Source organism: Ranitomeya imitator, chromosome 7, assembly GCF_032444005.1.
Source record: "Ranitomeya imitator isolate aRanImi1 chromosome 7, aRanImi1.pri, whole genome shotgun sequence".
NCBI classification, from domain to species: domain Eukaryota; kingdom Metazoa; phylum Chordata; class Amphibia; order Anura; family Dendrobatidae; genus Ranitomeya; species Ranitomeya imitator.
The window spans coordinates 7486015-7499304 of record NC_091288.1 but is presented as its reverse complement, the minus strand read 5'-3'; the positions used below and the strand labels follow the sequence as shown (position 1 = coordinate 7499304).

The 13290-nt window shown below is 53.8% G+C and overlaps 1 protein-coding gene across 5 annotated transcripts in view; it reads right to left on the bottom strand.

The window, feature by feature from the left end:
• The window catches only part of CLASP1 (cytoplasmic linker associated protein 1), a 197302-nt gene that overhangs the window by 171405 nt on the left and 12607 nt on the right, over positions 1 to 13290 (bottom strand). The gene's annotated exons all lie outside the window — the stretch shown is intronic.

The following is a 13290-nucleotide window of genomic DNA, read 5'->3' as shown; positions in this document are numbered from 1 at the left end:
CAGCTCGGGCAGCCCACAGACAGCTCGGGCAGCCCACAGACAGCTCGGGCAGCCCACAGACAGCTCGGGCAGCCCACAGACAGCTCGGGCAGCCCACAGACAGCTCGGGCAGCCCACAGACAGCTCGGGCAGCCCACAGACAGCTCGGGCAGCCCACAGACAGCTCGGGCAGCCCACAGACAGCTCGGGCAGCCCACAGACAGCTCGGGCAGCCCACAGACAGCTCGGGCAGCCCACAGACAGCTCGGGCAGCCCACAGACAGCTCGGGCAGCCCACAGACAGCTCGGGCAGCCTTCTTGGGGGCTCCTCTCTTAAAACCTTTGTTGTTGGCCTAGGGATCAGTATAATCTAACAAAATGGTCCTCGAACCAAACAAAGAAGTTGTGATAGGAACCTTAAGACACAGGAGTACAGATCAGAACCACCAGATCCTCAGTCAGTAGAAAACCACGCTGTATCCTCACCCTGCACACTTCACTGCAGATCTGAAATTAATATTACACTGAAATAAGGAAAAAACAGAAGTGAAAATCTGCAGCTAAAATCTTCATGGAAAATGGCGCGGCGTTCAGATTTGTTACACGGTCGGTTTACCTGCCCAAATCCTCAGGTAAAAGCCCCATCTGCTGTGTGTGACTGCACAGTTACCGCACACAGACACCAGCGATCAGTCACCAGAGCGGCCGCATTAAAGTCACATCTCACATTCATCACAATGAATCTTCCATCAGATTCCAGCAGAAAACGGCAATTCTAATAATAAATAATAATAAGCAAATAGTCTCCAGACCCAGGGCGCCTGGAGGATGGGGAGGTGACGATCCTACAGAAAAAGGCGCAGGGATCTAGGCCGCAGAAATGGAGGGAGTTGGGGGGCATGACCCGAAGGGTCTAAGGTGGAGCGGCCCTCCATGGTCACTACTGGGATACTAGGAGCTGAGGCCAGCGAGATACACCGTATACCTTGTGTCTGCTGAATACAGGATGATGGAGGTTATGGATCACACACCGGACTATCACGTTCTGGTGGCTGCACTGTATGGACGGAAGAGACGAGCACAGAGGCGAGGGCCACGCAGCGACCTGCAATTGGACTGTTGAAAGAAATTAAAAATAATCCAGATCTGTTGCATTTTTAGTCTCAGGTCCCCATAGTCTTTAAGTCTACAATTTGGCTGTAATTTTACACATGTTCTGTAGGTGGCGCGGCCACGGTGCCATCCTAGGAGCCCGGGGAGTCACATTGTGCTGCCAGGTACCGGTGTCTGGGAAAGTCCTCACAACATATCACAGCTTGTTATAGATCTGCCATCAATGCCGTGGACACATTGTCCACATTACAGGGGTCACTGAGCTGAGAACACACGTTCATGATATGACCCATAAGAATCCAAAACATGAGGCCTGGTGAAGAACAAGGGCCCACTGTCATGAATACTTGGGGGGCTTCAGGTATGCAGCTGCAGAAACCCTGCCCAGGACGAGGCCAGTGGTGAGATTTACCCGGCCACGGAAGAGTCAACAGCAGCAACACACAAGTGCATTCATCAGAGGAGCCGCTGCTGCACGGCAGGAAACCCGTGTCCTGGTGCTGCCCCTATAGAAGGTCGGGGGTCTGCCGTCTGCACAGCGGATAATGCCGGGCTGAGCCGGAGCTGCAACCCTATATTCACGTCATGAAGCTACAAAGCCCCTCAGATTCTCACCCACCCACCCTGGTAGGAACATGAACTGATCCCAGTATTACAGCCTCAGTCGTGCAGAGATAGAAGACTCCAACCAGGAAAACAGCGTGACACGACCCGTCCACATTACATGGACGAACCACACGACCCAGCCGCATTACATGGACGAACCACACGACCCGTCCACATTACATGGACGAACCACACGACCCGTCCACATTACATGAACGAGCCACACGACCCAGCCGCATTACATGGACGAACCACACGACCCGTCCACATTACATGGACGAACCACACGACCCAGCCCATTACATGGACGAACCACACGACCCAGCCGCATTACATGGACGAACCACACGGCCCGGCCACATTACATGAACGAGCCACACGACCCAGCCGCATTACATGGACGAACCACACGACCCAGCCACATTACATGAACGAGCCACACGACCCAGCCGCATTACATGGACGAACCACACGACCCGTCCACATTACATGGACGAACCACACGACCCAGCCCATTACATGGACGAACCACACGACCCAGCCACATTACATGAACGAGCCACACGACCCAGCCACATTACATGAACGAGCCACACGACCCGTCCACATTACATGGACGAACCACACGACCCAGCCCATTACATGGACGAACCACACGACCCAGCCGCATTACATGGACGAACCACACAACCCGGCCACATTACATGGACGAACCACACGACCCAGCCACATTACATGAACGAGCCACACGACCCAGCCGCATTACATGGACGAACCACACGACCCGTCCACATTACATGGACGAACCACACGACCCAGCCCATTACATGGACGAACCACACGACCCAGCCGCATTACATGGACGAACCACACGGCCCGGCCACATTACATGAACGAGCCACACGACCCAGCCGCATTACATGGACGAACCACACGACCCAGCCACATTACATGAACGAGCCACACGACCCAGCCGCATTACATGGACGAACCACACGACCCGTCCACATTACATGGACGAACCACACGACCCGGCCGCATTACATGGACGAACCACACGACCCGGCCGCATTACATGAACGAGCCACACGACCCGTCCACATTACATGGACGAACCACACGACCCAGCCGCATTACATGGACGAACCACACGACCCGTCCACATTACATGGACGAACCACACGGCCCGGCCGCATTACATGAACGAGCCACACGACCCAGCCGCATTACATGGACGAACCACACGACCCGTCCACATTACATGGACGAACCACACGACCCAGCCGCATTACATGGACGAACCACACGACCCGTCCACATTACATGAACGAGCCACACGACCCAGCCGCATTACATGGACGAACCACACGACCCAGCCACATTACATGAACGAGCCACACGACCCAGCCGCATTACATGGACGAACCACACGACCCGTCCACATTACATGGACGAACCACACGACCCAGCCACATTACATGGACGAACCACACGACCCGTCCACATTACATGGACGAACCACACGACCCAGCCGCATTACATGGACGAACCACACGACCCGTCCACATTACATGGACGAACCACACGGCCCGGCCACATTACATGAACGAGCCACACGACCCAGCCGCATTACATGAACGAGCCACACGACCCGTCCACATTACATGGACGAACCACACGACCCAGCCGCATTACATGGACGAACCACACGACCCAGCCGCATTACATGGACGAACCACACGACCCAGCCGCATTACATGGACGAACCACACGACCCGTCCACATTACATGGACGAACCACACGACCCAGCCACATTACATGAACGAGCCACACGACCCAGCCGCATTACATGGACGAACCACACGACCCGTCCACATTACATGGACGAACCACACGGCCCGTCCACATTACATGGACGAACCACACGGCCCGGCCACATTACATGAACGAGCCACACGACCCGTCCACATTACATGGACAAGCCACACGACCCAGCCGCATTACATGGACGAACCACACGGCCCGTCCACATTACATGGACGAACCACACGGCCCGGCCACATTACATGAACGAGCCACACGACCCAGCCACATTACATGAACGAGCCACACGACCCAGCCGCATTACATGGACGAACCACACGACCCGTCCACATTACATGGACGAACCACACGGCCCGTCCACATTACATGGACGAACCACTCGGCCCGGCCACATTACATGAACGAGCCACACGACCCGGCCACATTACATGGACAAGCCACACGACCCAGCCACATTACATGAACGAGCCACACGACCCAGCCGCATTACATGGACGAACCACACGACCCGTCCACATTACATGGACGAACCACACGGCCCGGCCACATTACATGAACGAGCCACACGACCCAGCCGCATTACATGAACGAGCCACACGACCCGTCCACATTACATGGACGAACCACACGACCCAGCCGCATTACATGGACGAACCACACGACCCAGCCGCATTACATGGACGAACCACACGACCCAGCCGCATTACATGGACGAACCACACGACCCGTCCACATTACATGGACGAACCACACGACCCAGCCGCATTACATGGACGAACCACACGACCCAGCCGCATTACATGGACGAACCACACGACCCGTCCACATTACATGGACGAACCACACGACCCAGCCGCATTACATGGACGAACCACACGACCCAGCCGCATTACATGGACGAACCACACGACCCGTCCACATTACATGGACGAACCACACGACCCGGCCGCATTACATGGACGAACCACACGACCCAGCCGCATTACATGGACGAACCACACGACCCAGCCGCATTACATGGACGAACCACACGACCCGGCCGCATTAGATGGACGAACCACACGACCCGGCCGCATTACATGGACGAACCACACGACCCGGCCGCATTACATGGACGAACCACACGACCCAGCCGCATTACATGGACGAACCACACGACCCGGCCGCATTACATGGACAAGCCACACGACCCAGCCGCATTACATGGACGAACCACACGACCCAGCCGCATTACATGGACGAGCCACACGACCCGGCCGCATTACATGGACGAGCCACACGACCCAGCCACATTACATGGACGAACCACACGACCCGGCCGCATTACATGGACAAGCCACACGACCCAGCCACATTACATGGACGAACCACACAACCCGGCCGCTTTACATGGACAAGCCACACGACCCAGCCACATTACATGGACGAACCACACGACCCGTCCACATTACATGGACAAGCCACACGACCCAGCCACATTACATGGACAAGCCACACGACCCAGCCGCATTACATGGACGAACCACACGACCCGTCCACATTACATGGACGAACCACACGACCCGTCCACATTACATGGACGAACCACACGACCCGGCCGCATTACATGGACGAACCACACGACCCAGCCACATTACATGGACGAACCACACGACCCAGCCGCATTACATGGACGAACCACACGACCCAGCCGCATTACATGGACGAACCACACGACCCAGCCGCATTACATGGACGAACCACACGACCCGGCCACATTACATGGACGAACCACACGACCCGTCCACATTACATGGACGAACCACACGACCCAGCCGCATTACATGGACGAACCACACGACCCGTCCACATTACATGGACGAGCCACACGACCCAGCCGCATTACATGGACGAGCCACACGACCCAGCCGCATTACATGGACGAACCACACGACCCGGCCGCATTACATGGACGAACCACACGACCCGTCCACATTACATGGACGAACCACACGACCCAGCCGCATTACATGGACGAGCCACACGACCCGGCCGCATTACATGGACGAACCACACGACCCGTCCACATTACATGGACGAACCACACGACCCGGCCGCATTACATGGACGAACCACACGACCCGGCCACATTACATGGACGAACCACACGACCCGTCCACATTACATGGACGAACCACACGACCCGTCCACATTACATGGACGAACCACACGACCCAGCCGCATTACATGAACGAGCCACACGACCCAGCCGCATTACATGGACGAACCACACGACCCAGCCGCATTACATGGACGAACCACACGACCCAGCCGCATTACATGGACGAACCACACGACCCAGCCGCATTACATGGACGAACCACACGACCCGGCCGCATTACATGGACGAACCACACGACCCAGCCGCATTACATGGACGAACCACACGACCCGTCCACATTACATGGACGAACCACACGACCCGGCCGCATTACATGGACGAACCACACGACCCAGCCGCATTACATGGACGAACCACACGACCCGGCCGCATTACATGGACAAGCCACACGACCCAGCCGCATTACATGGACGAGCCACACGACCCAGCCACATTACATGGACGAACCACACGACCCGGCCGCATTACATGGACGAACCACACGACCCAGCCGCATTACATGGACAAGCCACACGACCCGGCCGCATTACATGGACGAACCACACGACCCAGCCGCATTACATGGACGAACCACACGACCCAGCCGCATTACATGGACGAACCACACGACCCAGCCGCATTACATGGACGAACCACACGACCCGTCCACATTACATGGACGAACCACACGACCCGGCCGCATTACATGGACGAACCACACGACCCAGCCGCATTACATGGACGAACCACACGACCCGGCCGCATTACATGGACAAGCTACACGACCCAGCCGCATTACATGGACGAGCCACACGACCCGGCCGCATTACATGGACAAGCCACACGACCCGTCCACATTACATGGACGAACCACACGACCCGGCCGCATTACATGGACAAGCCACACGACCCAGCCACATTACATGGACGAACCACACCACCCGGCCGCTTTACATGGACAAGCCACACGACCCAGCCACATTACATGGACGAGCCACACGACCCGGCCGCATTACATGGACGAACCACACGACCCAGCCGCATTACATGGACGAGCCACACGACCCAGCCGCATTACATGGACGAACCACACGACCCAGCCGCATTACATGGACGAACCACACGACCCAGCCGCATTACATGGACGAGCCACACGACCCGGCCGCATTACATGGACGAACCACACGACCCAGCTGCATTACATGGACGAACCACACGACGACGGCACAAGAGGACACGACCTAGCCTCCTTACACCGCGTGCAAGCCACAACGATGACAAGAGACGACGACAAGACCAGCGACTAATGAAGGCTATGGACAGATGGCATTTTTGAAGAGCATGTCCTAAATCCAGCTCAAAAATTGCTTCCAAACCACTTGGAATATTCTACAATCTATTTCTATGGGGAAACCCATTTTTTCTCTGTATTTTTCAAAACTTCATAAGGAAAAGCCGTGAGAATATTGAACTCCACAACAGGCAAGATGGGCAGTGCCAGCTGAAAAGGCTGCAAAATCCTGCTGGAAAAAAAAAAAATATATATCCTCTTAAAATGAACATTTCCCGAGGAGATTTCTGCTGGAAACACTTGTATTTGAACGGTTAAAAAAAACCCCTCTGTCTGAACACGGCCTTAGGCTCCACTCATCTGCACTGGAGCAGCCCCCAGATCGCCCTGACTGCACTCCACGGCGCCGCTGACTATAGTGAGGAAGCACCACAACGCCACCTGGCAGCGCCCCGGCGTGGTGATGTGCCGCGCTGGTTTGTCAGGTCATCATTCCCATGTTATTTGTGTGCAGTGCATTTGGCCTTGGATTTTAGCCATTAAGCCGACGGTACGGCCCATTTCACATCATGCCTAGATCCTGCAGCAGCTCTGTCACAAACTGAAGTCACAAGTTGCAGAATTTATTGCAAGCATTTCTGCAACCGAAAATCTAGTTAATTCATCACAATGGGATTTCTCTAGATGAACTGGAACAGCTGCAGATCGTTCCTCTACAAAATCTGCAGCAAATAATCAACGTGTGAACACAGCCCTATATTGTGATCCAAAGGGTGAAACCTGCAGTGGAAAAATAGTCCGCCTGTATTCACACAAGCATTTTTGTCAAAGCTTTATTGGTTTTTTTTTGCCGAAATCCTTACTGAAGGGCTGGCCACATGCTTGTTGTGTCACATGACTGCTGCAGTCAGCAACCTCCTTGACAAAATAACAAAGGCTGCAGACGATCAATGGAAGTTGATCGTGTCACGTGACCGCGGCTTCCAACGTCATGAGATCTGTCGGGATCAGAATCACCAACAGCGCGGCTGCAGGAGGCGAGCACCCACTGTGTGTGGTCTACGGAGCCCTCACGGGATGAAGCAGCGGTCGCCCACGGGTGAACAAGACATGGAGAACTGCAGCTAAATAGAGGAGGACGGATGAAGGGTCCTGATGGAAGAAGACAGGCGAGATGTCACTGCATCTTCCACCAGGGTCCCACACCTTCGGCCGCGTCACCACGTGGTCAGTCCCTGCAGGCAGGACTAGGTTTGCTTTCTTCCTGACTCCGCTCCTCGCACATTTCACACTTCACTCCCATCTTGCAGGACAGTGCAATATGCAAGCATCGCCCCCAACCCTGGCACCACCCGGACCCTGCCAGCCCATCAACGGCTGTGACAAGCCATGTGTGCACAAGGCACGGTCACAACTACCAGCCGAGGGAACGACAACCACCACCGACAGGCGACATCCGGCCGTCCTTACGTGTCACCGGTAGCTGCACCCTTCACACCACACGTTATAATTAGCAGCCGCCCTGCAATTAATACAAGCAGCACAATCCCGGTACAGACGGAAGCGCAGGGACGGGAGGAGCACGAATCACCGCCGGCTATAAAGGCACAGTATGGAGGACGACTGAGGGTCTGGGCACACAAAATCTCTGCACCAATTCTGTTTCTCTTCTGAGGATTAACACTGCATAAAATGGACGCTTTTGGCCGCTTGCGATTTTATTGCAGATTTGCCCCACTCATTAGGGTGAAATCTGCAGCAAAAATGCTGAAAGAATTGACATGCTGCAGATTTAAAGGGGTTGTCCGCCACTAGGCTGTCCCTTCTTGATCAAAATGTTTGGCCCCCATAAAATAAAGCTTGTACTCACCTCCCGCGTGGTGTTGTGACATGTGACGTCGGCGCCCAATCAGGGCTGGTGTCACTGGCCCTGCCTTCAGACAAATCGAACATGAAGCGGAAGTCCGGGCTGCAGACGATCTCAGACTTCTTCTTACTGATCAATTCGACAGGAGGCGGAGACAGCGCTGATTGGGCGCCAGCGTTACACCAACCGCACGAGAGCCGACACCGCGGGCACGGCGCCAGCACGAGGGTACGAGAAGGGGTCCAAGTAGTGCACAACTTATTCACATCTGCGAGGGGAAAAGCTGTGCGGATGACACTTCAGGATTCTCAGTCACTTGCACTAGGAAAACAAATCTGCATATGCACAGACCGTAATAATCCTGGAGACAAAAGCAGCCCATACAGATCCCCCTACACACAGCCAGGACGATGGTCTCACAGGGGGGTCTACGGTCAGCTCTGACCATCACACCCCGACACCAGCAAAGCTCCGATCGCATTTACCTGTAAATGATCAAATCAATGTGAACCAGTAAAACTATTTCCTCCAAGGCTGCGTTTACCCCATCACTCGGGAACGGTTCCTTGGAGCCCTCATTTCTCTATGATCGGTCAGTAAAAACAGGCAGCAATCACTGTTATCGCCAGCACATCATCCTGTGTAACCTGTATGTGCTGCCGAGAACAATGGCAGCCTGTGGGCGTTGTATTAACAGTCTCCCTGCGCACATGGAAGAGCGGTCAGTCTCTAAACCGGCCAGTAAACAAGTGCCATCAGCAAACAGCCATCAGCAGTCATTTAATGGCTCTATTGGCTAGAGGAAACCCACCCTAAAGCCCACCATACACGCTGATGGCTGTCGGACGTCTGTCCCATACACTGGAGCGCTTGTTTGGCTGAATCTGGAGGCTGCTTATCTCGGGGAGACAGACATGCCGGATCGATATCTCCCCCTACAATAAATGGTCAGGAGCCGTACACATTACACAGTCAGCAGAACCTGCTGATATCGGCTGACTCGGGTCTGGTGTGAATGGAAGCAGCAACTACTGACAGCCCCCGAATACAAAGCATACTGAAAACGAGAGCCCACCATTGGGTCCAATGTACCGCAAGTCTCATAATCCAGGGCAAAAAGCCTGTGGCACAAAAGCGGATCACAGGCGATCAGCAGGGGCCCGGCTGATTATTTGGAAATAAATCAGAACATTAATGGCATTAGAAAATACGGCAACCGCCATCACCAGGATCCTGTGATCGGTGCAATTCCATACAAAGATAAGAAAGCAGAGAAAATAATGCAAAACAAAGGGTAAAAAGAAATGACATCACACTGCAAACATCTGTTCCCATCAGCAACCAAAACCCAGGTGACCTGCGATCCGATCCGCACAGGCTTTTTGGACTAAAGAAGGAAGTGAATGTAAGGCCATAAAGCCTAGGGCCCCATTCACACACTAACATTTACACACAGCGTTTTCCACAGCCATTTGTGACCAGATGTTACATTCAAAGTCTCCATTCACAGTGTTTGGGTTTATGGCATTTTGGGGTCAATGGTCTTTTTCTCAGGTTTGTCCTTAGGCTTCTCTAAAGGACAAGAAATAACCATAAAAAATGTACAAGAAAAACCACAAGAAAAACAACAATTAAGAAAATAAAACGCCATGAAATAATAAATCAGCCAATTCCCTGCGTCCTGAAACGGGGAGAACCTGGACATCACAGGGGAAAGCTTCACCTCTCATCGAGAAACGAGGCAGTGACACAGGCCGGGTGTAAAGCTACGGGGACGGCGCCATTAATAAGGTCTCAATCACAAGCCGGGTGTAAAGCTACGGGGACGGCGCCATTAATAAGGGCTCAATCACAGGCCGGGTGTAAAGCTACGGGGACAGCGCCATTAATAAGGTCTCAATCACAGGCCGGGTGTAAAGCTACGGGGACGGCACCATTAATAAGGGCTCAATCACAGGCCGGGTGTAAAGCTACGGGGACAGCGCCATTAATAAGGTCTCAATCACAAGCCGGGTGTAAAGCTACGGGGACGGCGCCATTAATAAGGGCTCAATCACAGGCCGGGTGTAAAGCTACGGGGACAGCGCCATTAATAAGGTCTCAATCACAGGCCGGGTGTAAAGCTACGGGGAAGGCGCCATTTATAAGGGCTCAATCACAGGCCGGGTGTAAAGCTACGGGGACGGCACCATTAATAAAGGCTCAATCACAGGCCGGGTGTAAAGCTACGGGGACAGCGCCATTAATAAGGGCTCAATCACAAGCCGGGTGTAAAGCTACGGGGACGGCACCATTAATAAGGGCTCAATCACAGGCCGGGTGTAAAGCTACGGGGACAGCGCCATCAATAAGGGCTCAATCACAGGCCGGGTGTAAAGCTACGGGGACGGCGCAATTAATAAGGTCTCAATCACAGGCCGGGTGTAAAGCTACGGGGACAGCGCCATCAATAAGGGCTCAATCACAGGCCGGGTGTAAAGCTACGGGACGGCGCCATTAATAAGGGCTCAATCACAGGCCGGGTGTAAAGCTACGGGACGGCACCATTAATAAGGGCTCAATCACAGGCCGGGTGTAAAGCTACGGGACGGCACCATTAATAAGGGCTCAATCACAGGCCGGGTGTAAAGCTACGGGACAGCGCCATCAATAAGGGCTCAATCACAGGCCGGGTGTAAAGCTACGGGGACAGCGCCATCAATAAGGGCTCAATCACAGGCCGGGTGTAAAGCTACGGGGACGGCGCAATTAATAAGGTCTCAATCACAGGCCGGGTGTAAAGCTACGGGGACAGCGCCATCAATAAGGGCTCAATCACAGGCCGGGTGTAAAGCTACGGGACGGCGCCATTAATAAGGGCTCAATCACAGGCCGGGTGTAATGCTACGGGACGGCGCCATTAATAAGGGCTCAATCACAGGCCGGGTGTAAAGCTACGGGACGGCACCATTAATAAGGGCTCAATCACAGGCCAAGTGTAAAGCTACGGGACAGCGCCATCAATAAGGGCTCAATCACAGGCCGGGTGTAAAGCTACGGGGACAGCGCCATCAATAAGGGCTCAATCACAGGCCGGGTGTAAAGCTACGGGACGGCGCCATTAATAAGGGCTCAATCACAGGCCGGGTGTAAAGCTACGGGACGGCACCATTAATAAGGGCTCAATCACAGGCCGGGTGTAAAGCTACGGGACGGCACCATTAATAAGGGCTCAATCACAGGCCGGGTGTAAAGCTACGGGGACAGCGCCATCAATAAGGGCTCAATCACAGGCCGGGTGTAAAGCTACGGGACGGCGCCATTAATATGGGCTCAATCACAGGCCGGGTGTAATGCTACGGGACGGCGCCATTAATAAGGGCTCAATCACAGGCCGGGTGTAAAGCTACGGGACGGCACCATTAATAAAGGCTCAATCACAGGCCAAGTGTAAAGCTACAGGGACGGCACCATTAATAAGGGCTCAATTACAGGCCGGGTGTAAAGCTACGGGAACGGCACCATTAATAAGGGCTCAATCACAGGCCGGGTGTAAAGCTACGGGACGGCACCATTAATAAGGGCTCAATCACAGGCCGGGTGTAAAGCTACGGGGACGGCACCATTAATAAGGGCTCAATCACAGGCCGGGTGTAAAGCTACGGGGACGGCACCATTAATAAGGGCTCATTCACAGGCCGAGTGTAAAGCTACGGGGACGGCGCCATTAATAAGGGCTCAATCACAGGCCGGGTGTAAAGCTACGGGACGGCACCATTAATAAGGGCTCAATATTCTTAGACTCTGTTTTAGCAGGGGTGGTGCCCCAGGATTGGAGGAGGCGGATGTGGTACCGATATACAAGAAAGGTAAGATGGTGGATCCAATAAGTATGACATCAATAGTGCGCAAAATGTGAGGGCATTATAAGAGATGACCTGGAGAGATACCATATATTGCAGGGAATAATATAATAACTGACCACCAGCACATAATCATGAAAGTCGTGTCTAACATGTTGGGTTTCTATGAGGAGGCGAGTGCACATCTGGATGTTGGTAATGCGGCTGATGGCAATTATCTGGACTTTGTAAAAGCAAGTGATCCTGTAGCACATAACAGCCTTATACTGAAACTGCATACACAGACTGGGGGAAACTATATGCAGATGGGTAAGGAATTGGCTAAATGACAGGAAACAAAGTTGTCATAAATGGTACATTCTCTAAATGGGATATTGGGAGCGGTGGGGACCGCAGGGATCTGTACTGGGAGCGGTGGGGAGCGCAGGGATCTGTACTGGGAGCGGTGGGGGTCTGATCGCTCCTTTCTTCACTGGGACCACTTCATCCACCTCTACACGCTATGGCCCTTAATGGCCCCGCATGTGGGCGTTGCTGTGCTGCAGGTTCCTGACATCCAGGATCCACGGTGCCAGAAAACATAGTAAGGGCATGAGCCCACGGGGATAATATACAGCAGATTTTCCA